Source organism: Quercus lobata, chromosome 5 (genome assembly GCF_001633185.2).
Source record: "Quercus lobata isolate SW786 chromosome 5, ValleyOak3.0 Primary Assembly, whole genome shotgun sequence".
Taxonomy (NCBI): Eukaryota; Viridiplantae; Streptophyta; class Magnoliopsida; order Fagales; family Fagaceae; genus Quercus; species Quercus lobata.
This window is the reverse complement of record NC_044908.1, coordinates 52,725,001-52,743,879: the sequence shown is the minus strand read 5'-3', so window position 1 is coordinate 52,743,879 and position 18,879 is coordinate 52,725,001. Positions and strand designations below refer to the sequence as shown.

The 18,879-nt window shown below is 33.7% G+C and overlaps 1 long non-coding RNA gene and 1 pseudogene across 2 annotated transcripts; both read right to left on the bottom strand.

Moving 5' to 3' along the window:
• Positions 1 to 6,692: 6,692 nt before the first annotated feature.
• LOC115992775 lies at positions 6,693 to 11,871 on the bottom strand (annotated as a pseudogene).
• Positions 11,872 to 16,026: 4,155 nt separating this feature from the next.
• Positions 16,027 to 18,229, bottom strand: LOC115992774. 2 transcript variants are annotated; one of them, XR_004092650.1, is made up of 4 exons: positions 17,760 to 18,229; positions 16,964 to 17,056; positions 16,466 to 16,558; positions 16,027 to 16,063 (listed from the first exon to the last, which is right to left on the bottom strand). It is a non-coding gene; the product is annotated as an uncharacterized LOC115992774 (long non-coding RNA). The 2 variants fall into 2 exon arrangements; XR_004092649.1 differs by lacking the exon at positions 16,027 to 16,063 and having other exon boundaries at positions 16,071 to 16,558.
• Positions 18,230 to 18,879: the final 650 nt, after the last annotated feature.

Genomic DNA, 18,879 nt, shown 5'->3' with positions numbered 1-18,879 from the left:
ATTTGCCAATTATCAACCTTTTACATTTTGTAATTGTGCTTGTATTGTGGATCCAAGTCTTCTCAATTGGATGCCCAACACAAGGAACATGTCTTTCGTTTCTTAATGGGGTTAAATGATAGCTATGGAAACCTCATTGGTCAAATCATGTTGATTAAACCTTTCCCTTCACTTAGCAAGGTGTGTTCTTTGATCTTGCAAGAAGAAAAGAGAAGGAATATAGGTCATGATGTTAACATGGTCTATCCTGTTGAAGCTGCTGCTGCAATGTATGTGAATAATGGTAATAAGGTCATAATCAAGGTTATAATGGTGATAAAGGACGGGGGCATTCCAAGAAAGAGAGGCCTATTTGTACCTATTGCGGTCTCACTGGTTATATAGCAGATAAGTGCTATAAGCTCCATGGTTAGCCTCCAAGGTATAAACCAAAAGGGGGCAATAATGTCATGGCTAATCAAGTTTCTGGGAATTTTGGAAATCTTGATTTTCTTGCTACCTCAAATACTCATTAGATTAATGGTGGTCTGCCTAATGTTGGCCTTCAATCAGAACTTGTTCCTACATCACAGAATACTCTTGGTGCTCCATTTGGAGATGTTTCTTTGCAACCTGGTCCACAGCCTTCCTTGTCTCAGTGTCCAATATCTTAGGCACAATGTGAGCAGTTGCTTAATTTCCTAAAACTTTATTCAACATCTGGAGTAGGCAATGGTACTCAAACTCTCCATCAAGCTGCTTTAGTGATGGCACCTGCTATTTCTGCTCAATCCCTTATAGCTTCCAGCTCCACTACACCTTCTTGTTCTTCCAATTTTTCAAGTAATGCATATTGGATACCACCAAACCTTTCTCATTCCTTTTTTTTTTCCTGCTCAAGTTGTTAATAGGCATGTATACAAATCTAATGATTGAATCATAGATACTGGGGCTACTGATCATGTGGTTCATTCTGTCTCTCAGCTTACTTCTGTAACTTCTATTGTTCAATCTTGTGTCTATTTGCCAAATGAGGAAGAAGCCTTAGTCACACACATAGGCACTGTACAAATTTCTTCCACTCTTACACTTACTGGGGTTTTGTTTGTTCCTTCAGTTTCAATTTAATTTCTATCAGCAAACTTACCAAGAATCTTTATTGTTGCCTTATTTTTCTTGGGAATTGTTGTTTTATCCAGGACTTTGCTCAATGGAGCACGATTGGTCTGGGTAAAGAATGCAATGGGCTATATTTGCTGCAAGATTCTACTCCTCACACTGCTCTTGCTGTTAATGTTGGTCATTCTTCTTCATAATTGTGGCATGGTAGGCTAGGTCACCCTTCTTATTCCAAATTTTCTTTGTTAAAAGATGTTGTAGACGTTGTTTCAAATAAAATAGATTGTTGTGATATTTGTCACTATTCCAAACAGAAAAGACTTCCTTTTTCTTCTAGTACTCATGTATCCAATAAACCTTTTGAGCTAATTCATTGTGACCTATGGGGTCCTTTAGCTACTTGTACTCTTGATAGATTCAAATTTTTCTTAACTATAGTGGATGATTTTACAAGATGCACTTGGGTTTATCTTCTCAAACATAAATCTGATACTCAATTTTTACTTCCTCAATTTGCAACTATGGTTAAAACTCAATTTGATAGTTGAATCAAAACCATCAGAAGTGATAATGGTATTGAATTTCTTCAAAAAGATTTCTTTCAATCCAATGGTATTTTGCATCAATTGTCCTGTGTTGATATTCCTCAACAAAATGCAATTGTTGAGAGACAATATCAACACAATCTCAATGTTACAAGAGCCTTAAAATTTCAATCCAAGGTACCTTTATGCTTCTAGGGTGATTGCATTTTGGCAGTAGTTTACTTGCTAACAGGACTCCTTCCAAATCTTTGGAAAACAAAAGCCCTTATGAACTTCTTTTCAGTTCTGCACCTACTTATGCTCACTTGAAATGCTTTGCTTCCACTCTTTCACATAATAGGCACAAATTTGTACCTAGGGCCAATAAATGTGTGTTCTTAGGTTATCCCTATGGCATTAAAGGTTATAAGGTTTTAGATCTTGAGTCTAACTCTATTTTCATCTCTAGAGATGTCATATTTTATGAGCACATATTTCCTTATGTTGCTTATGTTCAACCTTTAGTCTCTTATTTGGATGATTCTGTTTTTCCTCATTATATTCCTGATTCATCTATTACTCCTATCTTTGTTTCTGATGTTGATTCTATACCTAGTCAGCCTTCATCTTCCACTCCTTTGAATACTACTTATGTTGATTCTTCTCTAGCAGTCCCTACTCGTCCTCCTACTGAGTCTTTAGATACTCCTTTAAATGTTACTGAGTCTACAGACCTCACTTCTTCACTTGTACCTCTTGTATCTTCACCTTTTACTCTTGAACCTCCTGTCCTAAGAAGGTCTGTCAGACCACATCATCCTCTTGCTACCTTTCTAATTACTCTTGTAAATTAGTTAGTACCAAACCTGCTCCTGGTTTGCCATTTGATGGTTCAGAGAATTTGAGTTACTCTCATCTTGGTCCTACTTTCCATTCCTTTGTTATGGCAGTCACTACAACTCCATCAGAACCTGCTTCTTTTCATCAAGCAGTTCAATTTTCTGAATGGAATGATGCCATGGCCAAGGAAATTACTGCTTTGGAACTTAATAATAATTGGACATTAACACAATTACCTCCAGGCAAGTCACCCATAGGTTACAAGTGGGTGTATAGGATAAAGTATCATCCATATGGCACCATTGAGAGGTATAAGGCTCATCTGGTTGCCAAGGGTTTTACTCAAAAGCATGGCTTGGATTATTTAAAGACCTTTTCACCTGTTGCTAAATCTGTTTCAGTTAAGATTGTTCTTTCTTTGGTTGCTGTGAAAGGGAGGTTCTTGCGTCAGATGGATGTTAACAATGCATTTCTCCATGGAGATCTACTTGAAGATGTTTACATGTGTCTCCTACCTGGTTTTCACAGCAAGGAGGAGAATTTGGTTTGCAAGTTGAATAAAAGCCTTTATGGTCTTAAGCAAGCCTCTAGGCAATGATTTAAGAAATTCTCTACCACAATTCTATAGGTGGGATTCATTCAGTCAAGATCTGATTACTCCTTGTTCACTCACACACAAGGTTCTTCTTTTATAGTGCTCTTAGTGTATGTGGATGATATCTTGCTTACTGGGAACAATCCCACTTGTGTTGATAATTTGAAGAAGTTACTTAATGCTAAGTTTGGCTTGAAAGATCTTGGATCTTTAAGGTATTTCTTAGGACTTGAGGTAGCTAGAATTGATGTAGGAATCAGCTTAAACCAAAGGAAATATGCCTTAGAAATTCTAAATGACACAAGGTTCTAAACCAGTTAAGTTTCCTATGGAGCAAAACTTGAGGTTGTCTAAGTATGAGATAAACCTTTTGCAAACCTTGCACAATTCAGAAGGCTGATTAGAAGATTATTGTATTTAACCTTGACATGACTTGACATCACCTATGTTGTTCATAGGTTGAGTTAGTTTGTGTCACAGCCAAGGGAACCTCGCTTGTAGCTAACAAGGTACTACAGTACATTAAAGGTTCACTAGGGAAATGGATTTTCTTTCTAAGCAATTCGAATTTGCATATCAAATCTTTATGTGATGCAGATTGGGCAGGATGCCCTAATACCAGGAGATCATTAACAGGTTATGCATTTTACTTGGGTGAACCTTTGATATCTTGGAAATCAAAGAAGCTAGGAGTGGTTTCAAAGTCCTCAGCTAAGGCTGAGTACAAGGCAATGGCTAGTGTAGTTTATGAAATTACTTAGGTCTTGCAATTGCTCAAGGATTTGAAGATTGATCATCCTAGGCCAGCTATGCTATTCTGTGACAATCAAGCAGCATTGTACATAGCTGCTAATCCAGTCTTCCATGAGAGGACAAAGCATATTGAGGTAGATTGCCACTTGGTGAGAGACAAGATTATGGAAGGCATGATTAAAGCTTTCCATATTGCAACAAATTCACAAGCAGCAGATATATTTACCAAGGCATTAGGCTTCTTATCTTTTGCCAGACTGTTAGATAAGTTAGGCCTAAAGGATATTTTTGCTCCAAAACAAATGAGGTCAACTTCCTCAATTCAAGTCACAAAACTTAAGGTTCATGACTTGAGGGGGAGTGTTAAGACTGATGTAAACACTAAACATCAAGATGGCATAAACGACAATCAAGATCATAAGCAAAAGAAGCAAACGACACACTACAAGTCTGATGGATTAGCATGTGTGAAGGAAAGAAGGAAAGTCAGTTAGAAGCTCCAACTATCATGTTCTTACTGGTGTAGTCATAGTGGTAGTTATGCTGTTAGAGTAGTTAGTTTTGGCGCCATTTTGCTTCTCTATTTCTTTATACACGTACATATATTGACTAGCTTGTAAACTAACATTACTTGATTACTGAATGGAATCAATTGAGAAGTTTTCTTTCACTCTCTAGAAACTTCCTTTCTTTATAGTTTGGAATAAAGTAAGCAAAATGCCGAGTAGAAATCAGTTTGTAATGGTTACTCAATTTTTTCTATATTTAGAAAAAACGATGCTTTTAAATTTGGTTAATAACTTAAAAAGTCTTGTAGTTCAACTAACACCATCTGATTTTCAAAAACAAAAAAAAACCATCTAATGCAAGGCCGGCCCAACCATGATTAGACAAAAGACCCCAGGCCCCCAAGATGCTTTTTAAGTTTTTCTCCAAAAAAAAGAAAAAAAAGAAAAAGAAAAAAGGAAGAAGAAAGATGCTTTTTAAGTTTGGTCAATTACTTAAAACAATCTTGTGTCTCAACTAACACCATCTAGTGCAAGGCTAGCCCAACTACTATTAGACAAAAAGGCCCCCAAGTGGAAAAGACCCCAAATTTTAACCATTAGAGTCTCACATAAAAGTCAAAAGATAATAAATAAATAAATAAAATAATTAATAGAAATGTTAAAGTTATTACAAATTTTACTACTTAAAGCATAAAAACTAATGTGGCTATAGATAAGAATGAGTGAATTCCAACCACCTGAGATATATCAATTTATAACCAATAAAAATTGTAGCATCACTCATAAACATTTCTTTGTGTGGGCTATGCTTTTGGCTCGTTTTCTCTCATAAACATAAACAAAAATCTCTCTCATCAAAGCAACACTTATAGTAGTACTTTGATAGAACCTATAGTAGTAGCTCTTGGAAACCAATAATAGTATTGTAGTATAGGTTTTATCAAAAACAAAAGAAGTTGTGCCAAGTACACAACATTTTCACAACAACTAAGGGATTAGACCCTCATAGATCAAAATAAAATATTAGATTGAGATCTATTATAATTTGTAATAAGGATGTTGTGAAAATGTTGTAAAATTTTGTTATGTCCATATAATTTCTCAAACAAAAAAGAATAATTTCTCAACCAAATCCAATAGATAGCATTTCATTTAGTTGTATTGTGTTCTTTAACCAATTCATTGAGTAATTTGATAAATTCATCTTTATTTATGCAAGTTAAGACTATTAAATAATTTTATGATTTATTTTAAAAGAAAATAATTTACGGTCAAGGAAGCTATAATAGTACATTTTATAAATCAATTGCTATTGATGTACACATGAATTCTTTTTATTCTAGTTATTAGGGATTATTTGGTAATGTTGTTCTAGTAACGTTGTTTATATCTTTTAGAAATACATGTGGATAAAAAATGTGTAGAAATACATATAATGTTATTTAAAAATTGAAAACACGTTGTTAAACTACTATACCAAACATTACCATAATTCTATCAATAGGCGGGCTTCTGATATCATCCTATTTATTCCTTATGGGCAATAAAGAATAAGTGCAAGACAACAGCAATCCAGTGTCATAGCTAGGCCCAAGCATAACGAAGCCCACATCCAGTACAGCCCTACACATACGGCCACACTTCTCCCAAAACCAGATCAAACAATATCAGGTGGCACTTATTTGGCTCTAAAATTAAAAATAAAATAAAAAATCACACATTATCTTCTCCATTTTTCTTTCATTCCTTTTTTTTTTTTTTTTTTTTTTTTTTTTTTTTTTTTTTTTTTTTTTTGTTGTTGTTGTAATTTTTCATGCTTTGAGGACAAATATTGGCTTAATTGGAGATAAAATGTGTTTTATTAAAGATTAATAGAGATCTTTGGAAGAGGAGGCTCGATCCCATTTGAAGCCTTAGGCAAAGCCATAAAAAGTTCATTCAGTTTGCAAAATGTGCCCACTGCCCGCATTAAGTGCTCGGCCTTTTCTTTTGGGGTCTTCTTCTCGGGGTCCAGAATTGTGTTAAAGTTTGCAAAATGTAATGAGGGCCTGTTATTTCTTTAGGTATTGAATTTAATTCACTAACTGAGACCTGATAAAGCATTTAAAGCAATGTCTTCTCAATTATACCATAAATTTCTATTTACTCAAAATATCTTAAATAGTAGCAATTGCTTACCCAAAAAAAGAGTCCTCCAAAATGTAGAACAAGCCTGTGACATTTCTTACTGTCACAAGCCATTTACAAATACTTTGCTTATAAATATATAGCACCATTTTTCTAATCTATTCTCCTATAATTTGACCCAAAAACTATCAAACTATATAAAAGTAAAACACATAGGATAAATATTTAATCACCAAGAGATTATAGTTAAGCTAAAGACACTGCCATTGAACTTCTTACAAAACGCTGTCCATCAGTCCAAGTATACCTCCCAAAAGCACACTCATGCTTATGATCAGGCTTGCTGAGCATTTGAGTTATTGCCTTAAAAGTGATTATGAAGCTCCTCTTCTGTCCAACATGATCAAAGGACAAAACACTAGGGGAGGCCTTAATGGAGAATCCAATGGGCGGTCTGGCAGCAAAGAAACACACTCTTGCCAGGACCAACGTTTGTGACTGTCCAATTAAGTATTAACTATCACGGTGCCACTGAGTCTGTGGATTGCTATGGATGGGTAGTTGAGGTTGAATGCAGTTGGTAGTGCTTTTGGACACTTGAATTTTGGGTCAACTCTCTGGAGTGAACTACCAGTGCTGCATAAGTAGAGAAGGTAGATCTGTATATGAGGCATCATATACTAGACCAGGGTCTACTGCTTTTGTGGGGCGCAAGTGGCCAGACCCATATGCAAATGGTGTAGCTACATTGCCAGATTCATCACTCAAAGGCAAACCCAAGTTGTTTTTTAACCCAGCTGCGAAGTATAAATGTGAAACATTAGAATATGTGAGCCATAGCAAGGAAACTAAAGTACTTACAACTAGAGGTTAATTAATACATACATATATAATATAGGGATTACAAAGTCCATTTCATGTTTAAGATTAAATTTTTTGGATAATTTGGTACAGAGTGCTAAATCATATAAAATTTTAAATATTATAGCAGTCTGTACACCTTTAAATTTAATCTATTTATGAAATAGATCAATTTCAAATACTTTAAATAAAAAAGACTTAACGCTTTCATTTACCCAATTCAGGAAATGTAGTAACATATTCTCACATTTATACCTGTTGTCATGAGGGCAGATCTTATTGCAGCACTACTCCAAGTAGGGCGAATTGCTATGAGAAGTGCAGCTGCAGCAGACACGAGGGCAAGCCATTGAAGTTCCAGAGAGTATATTGTACTTAACAATTTGGTGATCTTGATGTGGCAACATTGTAGGAGGATTGGCCTCGCTCCATGCACCATGCTGCCAGAATATTCAGTCCTGGAGCTGTGATGTCAGGCTGCGAAGCAAACCAATAATTGAAGGTACGAAAATTAAATCCATATTGTATGGATTTAGTTATGTTAAATCTGTATGCTAGTAAAAAACCAAGGGGGACTTTGATATCAAGAAAATAAACAATATGGTTGAAATTTTTTTAATCTACCTTGAGAATATTAGGCTCAATAACATTAGGACCTCTACTTGTTAAAGCGGCTATGACAGGTGCTGGCCTGGTATGTATTAAGGTTTTCCCAGGTATGATACTTGCGATTGGATTCTTGGTAGAGTTGGTGTATTGATAAATTTTCATTGCATGGTCATAAGTCACTGCATGCGGTGGCAGGAAGCACATGAGCATCACATACTAACTCAGCTCCAATTGTTGGACTGTTTCCAAGTATAAAACCAGCACTACCAGCTCTTTTCACTTCTATGCCTTTTCCAATTCTTGTCCCACTGCCTTTCATGCACAACACTATCTTTCCCTTGGCTTTCTGGGGTGAAAGAGAACCAGGAAGGCATTGCCTGTAAAACAAGTTATTAACTAAAATGAAAAATCTGTCTTTGTATTCAAATAAAACTAAAGCCGAAGCTAGAGAGAAACATTACCTTAAGTCGTCTTTGGTCACATATGGTATGGGTTAGCTATATATATCTCCTGCGTAAACTAACGGGTGCAGCTTTTCCTCCAGCATGTATGGAGTCACAGTTTGGCCCTAGCAATACTTAAAAACAAAATTGTGAAACCAATCCAAGGTGTATAAATTATTTAAGAGACCCAACAACAGAAAAAGAAAAAGAACGTATTAATACATGTTTGATTAATTGATCAATGAAAATTGTAGCGATATAAACCTCCAAAAGACATCATACATTACTAGTGAAAATATACAATTGGTCCCTAAATTTTGGTCGAAGTGATTCTTTAATTCCTGAAATTTGAACAATCCATTTTTAGTTTTCAAAAATTTATAAGTGTATTAAGTTAGTCCTTCTATAACATTGTTATCATAATGGAATGCAATGTACTTAGACTTTGTCAAATTCTTTCATGTTTTGTCACCGATTATAATAGCATGAAAATAAGGATTGAGATCACGGCCTTGCATCTAATGCAATAGCTCTTAATGGCTAAGATTGATAGTTGAAAAATATAACTTTTAATTTCAACCATTAAATAAAAAAAGTATGGAAAAGTAAAAAAGTAAAAGTGGTATATATATATATATATATATATGTGGAGAGGGGGTAATTGCACAGGGTGCAATACTTATTGCCCGTTTGGATCCAACTCATTTGCGTATGCGTTTAGCACTTACGCGTTTTCTCTTTTTTATTAATTTTTTTTTTAAACCGCGACTTTTGACTATTCTCTCGTGAACAGTGCACCCATGCACTGTTCACAGGTCTCATAAACTTCATTTTTCAACCATTTTTTTCATTAAAAATGAGTCTTACAGCATTATTCATACATTTAAAAATTATTTTGCTACAATATTTTCAATTTTCAGCAAAAATAAGTTGTATCCAAATGGACTCTTAATATTGATCAAGAAAATAAAATGACTTAGTACTGACTTTTCAAAGTTTAATTATGAACTAAAATAATGCGTCAATAATATATTTTTTTGCTAGAAATTTTCATATCTTATATAAGGCCTGATCTTAATTCTCATGCCATTTCCAAGCACAACAGGGGAGACAAACTCACGGTCAACACTACTAGCACACCAACCGTGATAACCATGGAGCCGAGTGGTATAAAGTTGAAGGTTCTGGGCCAGAGTTGCCTACAGAACATGACACCACAATGTTTTTCTTTGTAGCATGGAGTGCTCCAAATGCAATACTATCCTCAATATAAGGAAGAGGATATTCAGTCCCAATTGAAATGCTTAATACATCAACACCATCAGCTATGGCATCATCAATGGCTACCAACTTGTCTGCGTCAGAGCATGTGCACTTCTCACCTGATTTCGGCCAGCATACTTTGTAAATGGCAAGGTGGACGAGTGGTGTTCCACCAGAGGCAGTGCCATGAGCAAAGCTGCCGATGGCTGAGATGTTAGCTAGGGACCCTTCGACCTCCAATTATTAAGGCAATGTGTGTTCCATGGCCGTCTTTGTCACGGGGTGATCGATAATCCTCACTTCTGTTTAAAGGGTCATAGAATTTCTTGTAACCCTTAAGGTAATATCGAGCACTAATGAGCTTTCTGAGAAAATGTCAAATGAATTATAATCAGTTTTATTATAGAATATATGAATTAGTATTAATCTTAACTAATTTAGACGATGACAATGAATAGAGTTACAAATTATAAAATAATCTAAACTCTAAGGTCTTGACTCACTCAAAGTAATACGTTTTACTGTATTTCATAATATTAATTCCCTTGAAGTAATAACATTCTCAATAAATGTAGTGTAACATATATAACATTGAATTTTGCCTTGAAACTTATTAGTTTTAATTTGAAACATGACATTGATCCATTTCATTCGGAGAAAATCATTTTTGAGTTAGTTGAGGTCTTGTTCGTGCCTATTTTCAAAGTAAGTTAATTAATTAATGAAAGAAAAGGAAGCTTCACTCAAGATTATGAGTAACATACTTTACTATTTAATTGCATAATAATGAGTAATGAGTAATGACTTTCAACATAAAGAGGAAAGAAAACCAAGATTGCATAACTTTTTCTAAAGCTTCTTACTCTCAATGTGCTTCAAAGCGATACCCTCCTCTATGGGGTTCGCTAGGTTATGGATGCATAGTGCAAACTTTAGTATATAGCTAAGAAAAATATGATCCAACCAATAAGTTAGTTTTACTTATATTTATATATATCACTCCTCATAGTAATAAAAGAGGAAAGACATGTTTGTCCATGAAAGAAAATTCAAAGTCTATTGCTTCCCAATTAATGGCTTTAATGCTAAAGATGCCCATGCATAAACATTATCGTAGAACACCCAAAAAAGCAAAATCCTCAACACAGGTTGTCTAAATAAAAAAAGTTATAAATAGGTAGATAATTCCAAAGTAAGATAATAATAATAAAATAAAAAATAAAAAGGAAAAAACACACAAACAAGCGTGGCCATATCAAGAAGAAATCAAATTAACCTGCATGCTCCTAACCTTTTAAAGAAGGTCTCACTCACGTATTACAATGGGATGAGCTAAAGGCAATTCCGGTTTGGCATATTCCCTTCCATGATTTTGGGATAGGCCCCATCCCTTCATCGCTGAAGCTCTTTGATTGTGGCCACACACCTGATCAAAACCACACACATCACAAGCTAGTATATCTCTATTGCCCACATCCACATGCGGTTATACTTGTATATCATACACACAAATGGGTTACTAAACTAGCTGGATGGTAGTGTTAACATGAACAAAACTGTATAAATATTAGTTTGAATCGAAATTGGTACGTACCAGTATCCAATAGCCCCACTATAACATCTTTGCCATATCTAGCTTTGGACAATAAGTCTCCTCCTCTCCAGGAATCCTTTATTGGTTTTGTCTCTCCCTGTTCTAAGCCTAAAAACTCCCATGACCTTGTAGTGTGCAAAGAATACTATCTTGGGTTGCTTTGATATACCGATACTACTTCCTTCAATTCTGTTCAAAACCATTGTTTCAATATTAGATATATATATATATATATATATATATATATATATATATAAGAGATTAATGATTGGAAACAAACCCATGTGATGTTTTTGTTTATTACTAGATAGTTTGGAGGCTTCTACAGGTGTGAGCATTGCTGTGAAGCCATTGATGCTATGCCTGTAACTGTAAATAAGCGAGGCTCTAGCTTCTACCTCATTCCTTTTTACAGAGAGCAAATATGAATGATGGTTGTCTTCTATCTCGTTCAATGTTTTTCCTCCACTGTGCTCTCCAAAGTACACTATGTAAACCTGTGGTGGCCAAAAATACATGGTGTAAAAAAAAAACCATTTGGTAGAATAATGAATCTTAAAAAACAAACAAAACAAAACGAGTTGTTAAATAAATAAATAAATAAGAGAGGTAGGAGAAGGAGGAGGATGATGAATATAATGGGGATTCTCTTCATTGTTGCTAATTAAAATGCTAATAATATGGGGGTAGTATAGTATTTTAAACTCATAATAAGTATTTATATAATATGTTTAGGGAATCTTATCCTTCAAAGAACAAAGTTTTCTTTCCAAAATGAATTTGTCCCACTTTTAGAATTAGTAGTAGAGTAGGGAGACCTTGATATTTGATGTCTGATGAATACTGTAGACGATGTATAAGCTTAAGCTTCCCTGCCAGAGAACTATTAATATCCTGTCCCTTTTTTTTCGCTGAATAATATCCTATCCGTTTCCTTTTATCTTGAGAGGAGTCTGACTACAATCTACTGGGCCATGAACATTTAAAACTAGATTAACCAATAGAAGTCGTGCAATATTTTGAATAATACTAGCAGCATACTATAATTGGTGAGCAATATGTGTAAAGCCATTTATTTACTTATCAATAATATTTTACTTCATGCCAATGCAGGGTGTGCTTTGGCAGTAAAAGTTCTCATATCGCTTCATATTATGTTTGGTAGAAGTTGAGCGGTTCGGACACTGGTGTTTCAATGTATGTGTTGTGCCTACGATGATATAGCCCCATCAAGACTCCTGTGATACATATACGTTGTATTACTCAGTAGCGTTATATGGCATGAAGTCGATGAGTCGACAACAAAGACATTCTGTTGCCGGCTGAAAGAGGAAGAACTCCAAAGATATCTTAAAAAAAAAAAAAAATGCTGTTGATTATGGTCGTCCTTTGCTTCGGATGGGTAGATTACTCACAATAGTCCTTAGAGTGTCCTACTTCAATTTAAGCTCCTCCACCCCTGATTCTATAGGGAATCATTTGGCTTGACCAAGAAGAAGAAGTCTAATGTCCTCCAAATCGCAAGTTAAAATATATATATATATATATATATATATATCCAAAAAAATAAATGGGAGAGGGGGATTCAAATCTTAGTTCTCCTCATAAAGGAGACTAGACAATATCAATGAGTTATAAAGATCTTGGCAACTATCTTCAAGTTAATTGACAAATTCATTTTTGAAATTATGATTTGAAAAAAGTCCTTCACTATTAAAATGAACAAATTCACTTTTGAAATTTTCATGGGAAGGATCTGAATTTCATCTCTTTTAAAATAAATGAAGAAATTTAATTGTGAAACTTCAATTGAAAAAATCTCCACATGCCTTCTAACGAACAAATTGTTAAGATTTTAGTACTGGTCAATTCCATGACTTTTAATTGTAATGCAATTCAAGATTTTATTTATGTAGTTTTCATAAATCTATTAAGATTAGTGAAGCTACTCAAAGAAATATTGTTTGAAGAAACTCACTGGAGCAAATTAATGCAAAGACTTGCTCAATCTAATAAGTAAACATGCTTATGCAAAACAATAAACTGTTCAAGAGTTCGTATGTCTCTTACTTGAGGCTTGCTTGAGCAAGGCTGCATGTCTTTTTTTTTTTGCACGATTTTTTGAAGGAGTTTTGAGGCTACTACACTCAAATCCATCGTGAGAAAACTACATGCCTTTCTTTGTTAAGCATATTAAAAAACTATGTTTCTTTAGCCACTCGTCTTGTGATCCTAAAGAGAGTGTTGAGAAATTGAAACCACTAAGTTTTTTTTTTTTCAATGAGGTTCAATGCAACAAAAATTTCGAGGAGGTTTTTGGAGTGCCAAAGATTATAGTTTGTGCGGACGAGGTGTTTATGGACGAAAAAAGAATTCAATTTTTAGTATATTAACTAGCTGCAATTTAAAAGAAGAAGGGGAAAAAAATGCAATTCAGAAGAAAAAGAAAAGCCTGCAAATGAAAAATGAATAATTCAATTTTGATTGTCATATGACTTGGACGTAACTGTTATAATTTTAACAATCAATCATGTTAGGAGGTGTAATTTGCAAAGGTTGTTACAATTGAGAATCATAATCGCAAGTTTTCATAGTTAAAGAAAGCAAAAAGTGCAAGTACCCACACAATTTTGGGCGGTTTTCTGCAATTAAGACAAAAATTAATTTAGAATCCTAACTCCAATATGATGACACTTTACAATCCCTTTCTCCCAAAACAAATGGAAGTCTACAAAATTGCAAGCGTATTAATGAAACAAAATAGTATAGTAATATTTTTTATGTTTGCAATGAAAAAAGTCAGTTCATTTTTTTAAAAGGTCAATTCAAACTTAATATAAGAAGTTAAATGAATAAATGGTTACATTTTTAGAAACTCCAATACTTTTTAGGTCAACTTCGAAAGGAAAGCTCTTTGTCTATTTTAGGACGACAGAGAGATCGAGCACAACCAGCATTCAAGTTGAAAATATACAGTAGGGTAAGGCAATTCTAGAAACCTTAGGGCTTGAGGCAGCTTGAATGGTTAGAGATGAAATTTTACATCTTTCACTAGGGTTATAAACGAGTCTAACCAATTATTGAAAGATTAAGATGGATTAATTTAATTTTATTTCAAGTATAAACCAAGCTTGATTTTATCACATAAGTAGATTACATATTTAAGCTTTATTCATTTTATTGTCAAACAAGTTTAAGCTTGATCACAAACTACTTGAAAAACTAGTTATTTTTCATATATACTAAAATTTTATACTTTTTCACAAATATATGCTAAAAAAAATAACTAAATTATAGTTGAAATTATATATATATATATATATATATATATATTTTTTTTTTACTTAATTAAATGCCAAGACGTGATAAATTTATAAAATTAGATTCACTAACCTTTACTGTTATAACACTATGATTTTTTTTTTTTTTTTGAGAATGATAACACTATGAAGTTATTTGTTTATATATTGTCTATATATTACAAAAAACAATAATTTATAAAAATCTTAAATCTATATAAGTATATTTGTAAACATGTAAACATATAAACATATACAATTTTATATTTTCACATGGATAGCCTTATACTCATGAGTTTGTTCACAAACATCTTATTATGTTTTAGTTCAACTTGTTTAGTAGTTGAGCCCAAACCTATAGGTTTGAGCTTACTCATTTGTTAAATAAACAAGTTTTTTTTTCCAAAGGAAAATCTAGAATGTCCATATATAGTTCAATACATATATATACTACCCCATCATCTCTCACTACACATTTAATATATACTAGTCGCTAACCCGTGCGATGCACGGGAAAGCTACCAATTTTTTCCAAATGATGTGACATTAGAGCCAACAAACATCATTACACATATATACAGCCACCAAACCAAAGTTGACAACAACAATAAAAGATGCAACCAAAGCTCTCTTCAGTTTTTTCTCCTTCTCATGTCCATTGATTTGCTCTTAATTTGAGGGCAATTGGAACAGCAGGGGGGCTATTTGAAATTTTGAGTAACATTAACAGTTTGCTTGCTTAGTAGATTCATCGCAGATTGAAGCCATACTTTCTGCATATATAATTATGTAACAGCACACACCTACTGTTTTGAAAATGGCACAAACATTATTGACTGGCAATTGCAAACATATATATCAGGAGACTTAATAATAGAGTCAGTCAAAGGGACAGGGGAAAAGTCACAATCCTCCAATTCATCCCAAAAACTACCCTGAATCATCTTTTCTGTCTCTTCTCTTTTAACTTATGAAACGCATAATAATTGGTCTAAATTAATATTAACAAAACTATATCTTGGTTTGTTTACTGCAAGTGCAATATCAACATAAAATATCACTCACTGTTGAGTAAAAATTAGTTCTATCTATGCTGTCATATCACTGAATTCATAACAAAGAGAAGAAGAAAAGCTAATCACAAACTTACCGAACATTCATCTCAATTTTTGCAATTACAATATGTTCTGTGCAGCTAAATAATTTAACAAAGGAGAACACAATTCTAGTTGAGAAGTTACTGTGTAAGTACTATATATGTTCCTTTTGTTTACTGTTAATGCAATGTGTATCTACTGGGTGAAAAAAACAAAAACAAAAAAAAAAAAGACCATAATAAACAGCAACCATAAAACTCATTAATAGAAGACAAATATATATTCAGCAACCACATAACCAAAGGGCAGTTATTCAGCCAAAGAAAAAAAAAAAACCGAAATGGCCTTGAACACGCTAACCTGTCCTTCCCAAAGCAAATAGAAAAATCCAGATCTATAACTCAATCTCTGTAAGTCTGTAACCTAGGTTCCAATATATATATGGCTGCAGCTGAAAAAACAAAAGGCCCTAACAAATTAGTTCTCTCTATGCTGTCATATCACTGAATTCATAACAAAGAGAAGAAGAAAAGCTAATCACAAACTTACTGAACATTCATCTCAATGTTTGCAATTACAATATGTTTTGTGCAACTAAATAATTTAACAAAGGAGAACACAATTCTAGTTGAGAAGTTACTGTGTAAGTACCATATATGTTCCTTGTGTTTACTGTTAATGCAATGTGTATCTACTGGGTAAAAAAACAAAAACAAAAAAAAAAGACCATAATAAACAGCAACCATAAAACTCGTTAATAGAAAACAAATATATATACAGCAACCACATAACCAAAGGGCAGTTATTTAGCCAAAGAAAAAAAAAAAACTGAAATGGTCTTGAACACGCTAACCTGTCCTTCCCAAAGCAAATAGAAAAATCCAGATCTATAACTCACTATCTCTGTAAGTCTGTAACCCAGGTTCCAATATATATATGGCTGCAGCTGAAAAAACAAAAGGCCCTAACAAATTAGTTCTCTCTATGCTGTCATATCACTGAATTCATAACAAAGAGAAGAAGAAAAGCTAATCACAAACTTACTGAACATTCATCTCAATGTTTGCAATTACAATATGTTTTGTGCAACTAAATAATTTAACAAAGGAGAACACAATTCTAGTTGAGAAGTTACTGTGTAAGTACCATATATGTTCCTTGTGTTTACTGTTAATGCAAAATGTGTATCTACTGGGTAAAAAAACAAAAACAAAAAAAAAAAGACCATAATAAACAGCAACCATAAAACTCGTTAATAGAAAACAAATATATATACAGCAACCACATAACCAAAGGGTAGTTATTTAGCCAAAGGAAAAAAAAAAACTGAAATGGTCTTGAACACGCTAACCTGTCCTTCCCAAAGCAAATAGAAAAATCCAGATCTATAACTCACTATCTCTGTAAGTCTGTAACCCAGGTTCCAATATATATATGGCTGCAGCTGAAAAAACAAAAGGCCCTAACAAATTGTACATAAGCCAGAAAAAGTTGAAAATAAACCCTGGTCAGACCCTGAGAAAATTTATTTATATGCCCTTAAATGTTTTTTTCTTTTCCTCAAATAATTTGATGCTTAAAATATTAGTATTTTGGAGAATAAAAGAAATTAACATGTTAATCTAATTATATATAGAAGAGATTTAGATAAAGGAGGAGAAAATTTTAAAGTTTAAATAAAAAAAAAAAGTTTATGAAGAAATCGTATGGGTTTTGTGTAGTGATGTAAGGTTTGATATATATACAAGAAGAAAAAATACCAACTAAACAACAATGACAGTGATCAGTTTCACATGATACCAGCTGCAATAATCGTGTTTATATACAGATGGATACAGGAGCAATTGAGGTCTGGTGTATTGCATCAAACAAAAAACAAAAAAACAAATTTAGGGTCAATTATCTTAAACCAAGCAAAAGAATGCAAATTTAGGGTCACTGCAGAAAGAAGTTAGCATCAAAATCAATTATCTTTACAATTTAACAATTCAGCATCAACCTTAGTTATAACTCATTGAAGTTGTCTATTAAAATTCAGTATGAACAACACAAAAAGCATAGTCGTGAAAAAAAATCATCTATAGCTCAGTTTCCACACAAATTGAACAGACGTGAAAAAAAAAAAAAAAAAAAAAAAAAAACCATACCTAGAAATTGATCGAAGTGGATACGGGTATGGTGGGATCTGTGGCCATGGGCTTGCCGTGGAAAGGAAGAGGCAGAGGATCGGTCTGTTAGGTTGGATCGGTATCGGGCTGTTGTGTCTTGCCGTGGAAAGGGAGAGGCAGAGGATCGGTCTGTTGGGTCGAATCGTTGGGTCTTGCTGTGGAAAAGAAATGGTCTTGCCGTGGAAAGGAAGAGGCAGAGGATCAGTCTGTTGGGTCGGATTGTTGGGTCTTGCCGTGGCGTAGAAAGGTGGGAGGAAGGGTCTTGCCGTGGGAAAGAAATGGCAGAGAATCCACCTGTTGGGTGTTGCCGTGGAAAGGGAGAGGCAGAGGATCGGGCTAAGGAAAAGGCAGAGAAGAGCTCGTAGAAAGGTGGGAGGAAGGTCCGGTATTCGTGAGAGGGAAAGGTATTCGTGAAAGGGAAAGAGAAGGCAGTCGGGTAGTGAAAGAGAAGGCAGTCGGGTGTTTACGTTTTCTTTTTTTGTTTTGTTTTTTGTTATTATTATTATTTTTGTTAATAATATGCTGACGTGGAAAATTGTGGAAGCTTCAAAAGCTTCGGTTTTATATATATATATATATATATATATAGATGAGCAGGAACCTTAGCCACGGTGGTCTAAGGTTTTGCCAAGTGACAAATTCCTTGAAAATGAAGGAAAATTCTCTTCATTTAACATTTAACATTACACATTTACACCTCATTTAAATCTAAAATTTTCATTTATGTTAATATATTAATTAAAAGCTATGTATTAATGGATAAATGCATTGATTTTCTTGTAATTTATATCTATAAATGGTGCAAAAATGATTTACATAAAAGAAATTTATTGTTTTTAAATTTATATAAGAATAATTGAATGGTTGCATAAGATGCTTTTATGTTTGGTCAGTAACTTCTTTTTTTTTTTTTATTAAGAAAAGCATTGTAGCTCAACTAACACCATCTTATGTTTCCTACTGAAATGTTTAGGGTTCAATCCTCATTCCACATTGTAACTATGGAATTATATATATATATATATATATTTTTTTTTTTTTAATTTAAAAGAAAATTTCTTTAAGTTTGTGATTATTTTTATTGTCATGAGTCACTGTT